Source organism: Strix aluco, chromosome 1, assembly GCF_031877795.1.
Source record: "Strix aluco isolate bStrAlu1 chromosome 1, bStrAlu1.hap1, whole genome shotgun sequence".
Lineage (NCBI taxonomy): Eukaryota > Metazoa > Chordata > Aves > Strigiformes > Strigidae > Strix > Strix aluco.
In genome coordinates, this window is record NC_133931.1 from 56,151,704 (window position 1) to 56,157,719 (window position 6,016).

The following is a 6,016-nucleotide window of genomic DNA, read 5'->3' on the forward strand; positions in this document are numbered from 1 at the left end:
CATGTACTGAAGCTTTCAAAACTGCCATCTGCTTTTACAATGAATCTCCTGTTATATTTAAAACAGATACAGAACTGGAAAGCTGAATGTAAGGCATGACTACAGAACTAAGGCCAAATCTGAAGCCACTGCATAGCTATGAAGCCATTTCACTGAAATCAGTGAAGAGAAAGACATTACTCCTTTGTAATGATAATTTTCTGAGAACCAAGGAATTCAGCAAAATATAATTCTAAGACACCCTTTCCTTGGGGACGGGGATCTGCTTGCCTTCACAGAACAGACCAGAGTTCCTGTGGCAGAGCACAAAAATCAACAGCAATAGCTAAAGGGTATTAGGTGTTCTGCATCTCCAAATCTGTTAAAAAATGAGAGCTAAGTGAGTGTCTGTTTCCCCTATCCCTTATCTACACTGTGTCCTGCTTATTTCCTTCCAGTTCTCCCAAGGCACCCTGCATATGTAGAAATCAATCCTGATCCCAGCTGTTCACTCCTGCATGAAGGTATGGATTACATGCATACCGCCTGTTCGCTATGTGCATGATGTGCATGATCTGTCAAAGGACAACTTACTCAGAAGTGACAGTGACCAGAATACAGCCCATTAACTCTCACACTAATGGTACCAGCCAAAAATCCTTTTATTGTCTTTGTACAAATTTTAAGGTACAATCAGAATGCCATCTCATACTATTGATTTTTAACCAAACTCCCCACTGAAATCTATGAGAAGACCTGCTTAAAATCAATAGCACGATAAAGAATCTGCAGAGCTGTTTACAGTAGGATTTTTTCTAATTTTTGTTTATTTTCTTCTTTGATTTAATCATATTCAATCTGACATGTTGATATTGGATGATAAATATCCCATGCGTGTATGGAATTTGTCAAAAATGAGAACAATATGGATGTAATAATACTAATATTGAATTTTCAGGGAAAAAATACATTAAGGAACTAAACCAGGTGTGATATAACTCAAAACCGCTATCCTTTCAAATCCCAGAATGGGTTCTGATGGCCTAGGAAAAAGGTTCTTTCAGTTCACTCGCACAGTGAACACAACACTCAAGTCTGGAGAGGAACAGACATATTAAAAAGGGGTTTATTGTCAGAACGAAAATAATTTAGAAAGTATATCTAAAATTCACAGAGGAACTGCAGTTGATCACCCCGAAAAAAAAGAGGGAAAAATATTCAGAGTTGATGAAGTTTCTGAAAACAGGGGGGAAAAGATAATAGTTTATTTCTACCAAAGAAAAAAGTTTCTTACAGATCCAGAGCATTAATATCTTCACAGATTTATAGAGTAGAAAAAGGAGAAATGAAGTTAACAGAAGCCACTGAGATCATTTATGTTTGAGAAGAGATTGTCTTAGGATATTAATCCGAGAGGGAGAATCTGCATTCTGCCACGCACCTTGAAGAAGCTGTATAAAACTTTGAACTCTGTGGGGAAGAGAGATGGTAGCTATACCTCTGTGCTTAGCATTTCTTGCAGAGTAGCTCAAGACTACAATTTCTTGGATTACTCTTCTGAGGTGCTATAACCTTTTCAATTTACTATAGCACAAGCCTTGAAATCCTGCTTTTAGACTATGCTCTGGCAGCGTCCACATGTAAGCTCGCGGTCCCTATCTTGAATTCAGTTTGCCTGCCATTGTCTTAAAAATTATTTTGCCACCCTTTCAAAAACAGCAAATTACAACCAGTTTATGAAGGAAATCCTCAAGACTTAACACATAAAATAACCATCCAATATTTTTCAAATCAGTGTAAGACACTACACAGCCAAAATTACCAGGGCCTCTTTTTCCAATCTGTAATATGGGCATAATGCTATTCCTTTAGATACGTACTGAAAAGAGAAAATAATTATAATAGTAACACAGTTCAGATGTTATAAGTATTGCAGAACAGACTGTGAGAAAGATTGATTAAAGAGACATTTAAATTATACTCCTGTACTCAATTGAGTAGCAAGAGTTCTTTCCACTGGAACGATGACCTGTCTGTCAATATTCCATCAATATCCTTTAAGGTTAAACAGGGTTTGACAGCCATTGAGGCTGATCTAGCTAATCCACACTGCTCTCCCCTCTCTCTCCAGAAGTATACTTCATGTATTTTTTTTTTTAATATTTCTCCTGAAATAAATTCAACCTCAATCAAACCTAGAAGAGTACAAGATATAGCAGACAGCAAAAGAAACTGCATGAAAATAAAAAGAGTTTAGGCCGAGGGCATGACAGACGACACATAGGGGACATATACTAAAGGCTGTACAGTGGAAATAAACTGTACAGACACAAAGTGACATCTCCAAACAGCCCATCACATTGAAGCAAGCCTCCTTTCGCATTTCTAAACATAAACACATGCACTAGCCGCACTGAGTGTCTGGGATGTAGAGGAGGGATGGGAATATTAACTACAATTGATCCTAAGAACACACCTTGAAAATGTATTAAAACAGCCCTTTCTTCCATACCTCTGTTTATTAAGAAAATGAGAGTATTGGAGGCTTTTTTTTTTTTCTTCTATTTGTTTGCTTTTTAAGAGGTCAGAAGCTCTTGTTCTGTTTCAACCATGCTGCTATACCGATCCTGTGAGCTTTGCCCCAAGCTTTTTTCTGCTGGCCAATACCAATTCAATTTGTAATGAAAACACTGCAACTCAGACTATATTACCTACAGGCATATTGATTATTTTTCACCAAACAGTTACAAGGAAATCAAAATCCCATCTCTTTCTCTGCTTTTCCAGCTAGTTTTTGATTGGGTTTTTTTCCATGCTGTTATTTTATTTGTGTACATAAATGAGTTGACGTGTAGGCCAGAGTTTCCATAAAAGTTGTACAGCTTCACTAGAACTTTTTTTGTATAGTAATATCAGTACATCCCTCCCATGTAGGTATGATTCTACTGATGCACATACATTTAATACATCATACATACAGGCTCCCATTTAGGGAAAATATATGTACCATACCAACATAAATCTTTTTATAACAGTAAAAGAGTATTCACATTATGAATGGTAACAGTATTTTGGTTTAAAAAATCATGCCCTCAGTCAAACTGATCCATGTTATAACTGTGTAGCTCAGAACCCAGCCCTTTCCATCCCTGAAGTTTTTTTAAAACTTAAAAAAAAAATTAAACAAACTCATCTGAGATGAATGCAACTAATTAAAATGGTATTTTTTATTAATTCAGAATAATTTTTTTATGTCACAGTTCCTAAATGTCATTTCCAGTTCATAAATATCATCTCTTTCCAGCTCACCACGTCAAAGAACCCATTTTCCATGCTTTTGATAATGACTCTTCCTCTAATAATCACTTTCTGGAGCGGGTAGGAGAGTAAGAAATCTAGATGTCCCTCCCAACTTTCACAGCCAGAGAGATTAAAATGCTAATCAGGTCACCCAGAGACGGCAAGTAATACCAACAAACTAATACCGTGGCATATCCGGTTCCTTGCAAAAGGAATTACATTCCGAGCAATGAATTATGTTGTTTGATATAAAGCAGCAAAATTCAGAACACCATTTTGAAAGTCTATTTGAAAAACTTTCCATCAGCAGCTACTGGTAGTATTGTCTGTTTTCTAAAGAAAATCTAAACCCAGCTATGGCGGGGGGGGGGAAGCTGCAATAAGAATACTTGTTCTGTTTGGAGTAAGAGAGTTGAAAACTCATTTCAAAACTGATTTCTGCAGTACTTCAGGTTGTCCAGATGCTTCTTACTCTGCCTGAGACTTGTAGTTTGGTCTTGACAAACAAGGACCAATTGCTCTACTGGTTGGTTTGCGCTGACAGCAAGGCTTTGGGTCTATTGGTTTGGGTTGATGGTAAGTTGAATATGAGTCAACAGCATGCCCTAGCAGCTAAAATGGTCAACCATGTCCTGGGATGCATCAGGCACAGCATAGCTTGCTGGTTAAGGGAGGTGATTGCCCCACTCTACACTGCACTGGTGCAGCTCCACCTCAAGTGCTGTGTGCAGTTTTGAGCACCTCAGTATAAGGACACCAAACTATTGAAGTGTGTCCAGAGGAGGATGACCAAGACAGTGGAAGGCCTCGAGGGCAAGACCTGATGAGCCTCTGAGATCATTTGGTTTGTTCAGCTTGAGGGGTGACCTCATCACAGTCTACAACTTCCTCAAGGGGGGCAGCGGAGGGGAAGGTGCTGATCTCCTCTCTCTGGTGACCAATGATAGGACACGAAGAAATGGAATGAAGCGGTGTCAGGGGAAATTTAGTTTGGCGATTAGGAGAAGATTCTTCACTGAGAGGGTGGTCAGTCATTGGAACAGGCTCCCCAGGGAAGTGGTCACACCACCAAGCCTGTCAGAGTTCCAGAAGCAAGTATCTGGGCAATGTTCTTAGTCATATGATTTAATTTTAGGTAGTCCTGTAAGGAGCAGGGAGTTGAACTTGATCCTTATGGGTCCCCTCCAACTTGAGATATTCTGTGATTGTATGATTCTATGATAGAAAGTAGTTAACTATGCATGTCAGTGTGGGAAAGCTGAAGACAGATGCTGAAGGAAAAGTTTGGATGCCACAAACTAGCCAATGTGAATAATCTATGCATGCTTGCTGAGATGACCCCAACAAATAGCCAGAGAGGAATAAAACCAAGCTAGAATACAGGTTACAGGCTGGAGGCACAAAGGAATTCGCTTCATGTATGTGGGTTCTCTGCAGCTGTTGACTAAGGAAAAAGCTCTCCTGCTGTACAAAAGATAAAAACCACTCAAGGCAGAGCAACCGAAGCCTGGTACTCACAGTTCAGTTCATTGAACAAGAGACTGAAAAATGAATATTGATGTTGCTGAATATCTATGTGCAGGTACAGAAATAGAGCGGTCAACCTAGATTCATTTAAATTACCTTCTTTGAATGTGAGTTGGTAGAACATAAAATAGTATGTGGAATCAGAGCTACTCTAATGACTGATAATGCATGTGGGGAGACAGACACCGTACCTGGTGGTCTGCACAAGTTAGGAAGAGCTGAGCAATCTTGAGGATCTATCAGAGTTACAGGTGGGTCACAGCAAGTGCCTGATTTTGGAGAACATTGTCATTCCAGAGGAAGGACCTAAGGGGAAAAAAACCAACTCACAATAAAAAGGTTATCTTGTTATGATGCTCTATTTGCTAGATTATTTCACTCTCTGTGATGGATTGCCCCTTCAAATACCTAATTGTAGCATTACAGATAATCAATAAGAAGAGTGCGGGGTGAGAGTAATGCACAGCGTTGCGATTGATTTGTTAAGCTTTTTTTTTTAAGGTTTAGAACATTCTATTGTTTGAAAAACTGCCGATATTCCTGGTGATGAAAATTAGTGACAATTAAGAAAAATGTTACACTAGTTCTGTTTTTTTTCTTGAAAACATAGCCTTACAGTCTCCTGATTCTTCAAGAAAATTAACTCTTGACAAAACCATTCCTGTACAGCAACGGTTTCCTAAATGTAAAGCCCAACTTGATATTCCCTTGTGGAATTTCCTGAGTTTACAAATGGTAGTGAGAATCTAGAAAATGGGACCAAATTTTCTCAAATATACACTAGCTTTGCCTGCCCTTACATCTGATGTTCAGAGGAACACCGGATCTACCTGTAGACCTCAGCTAAAACAGTGAACCCTTCCTACCTCTGGAAGGCAGGCCCACGTCTTTGCCGCCAGTCGTTGCTGAAAAACCCGGATTCTGTGAACTCTAGATCCTCAGTGCTTGGCGAGGTAGAAATTTCCTCAAAAATTACAGTGAGCAACGCTCACCCTGAGCATTTTCCTTCACATGATTTACGACACTATTTCCTCTAATGCCATTTTTCCCTTTCCTTGGAATTTGACCAACTGAGGTAGCATAGGCGGTTGTTACGAAAAGGTCCGTGCCCAGAAGCAAGCACGTCCCCCTGATGCACGGGCATTAGGTTCGGGTTTGGTAGCGAAACCCACCCCCAGCCGCCACCAGAACCGCGTGTGCGGCCGTACGC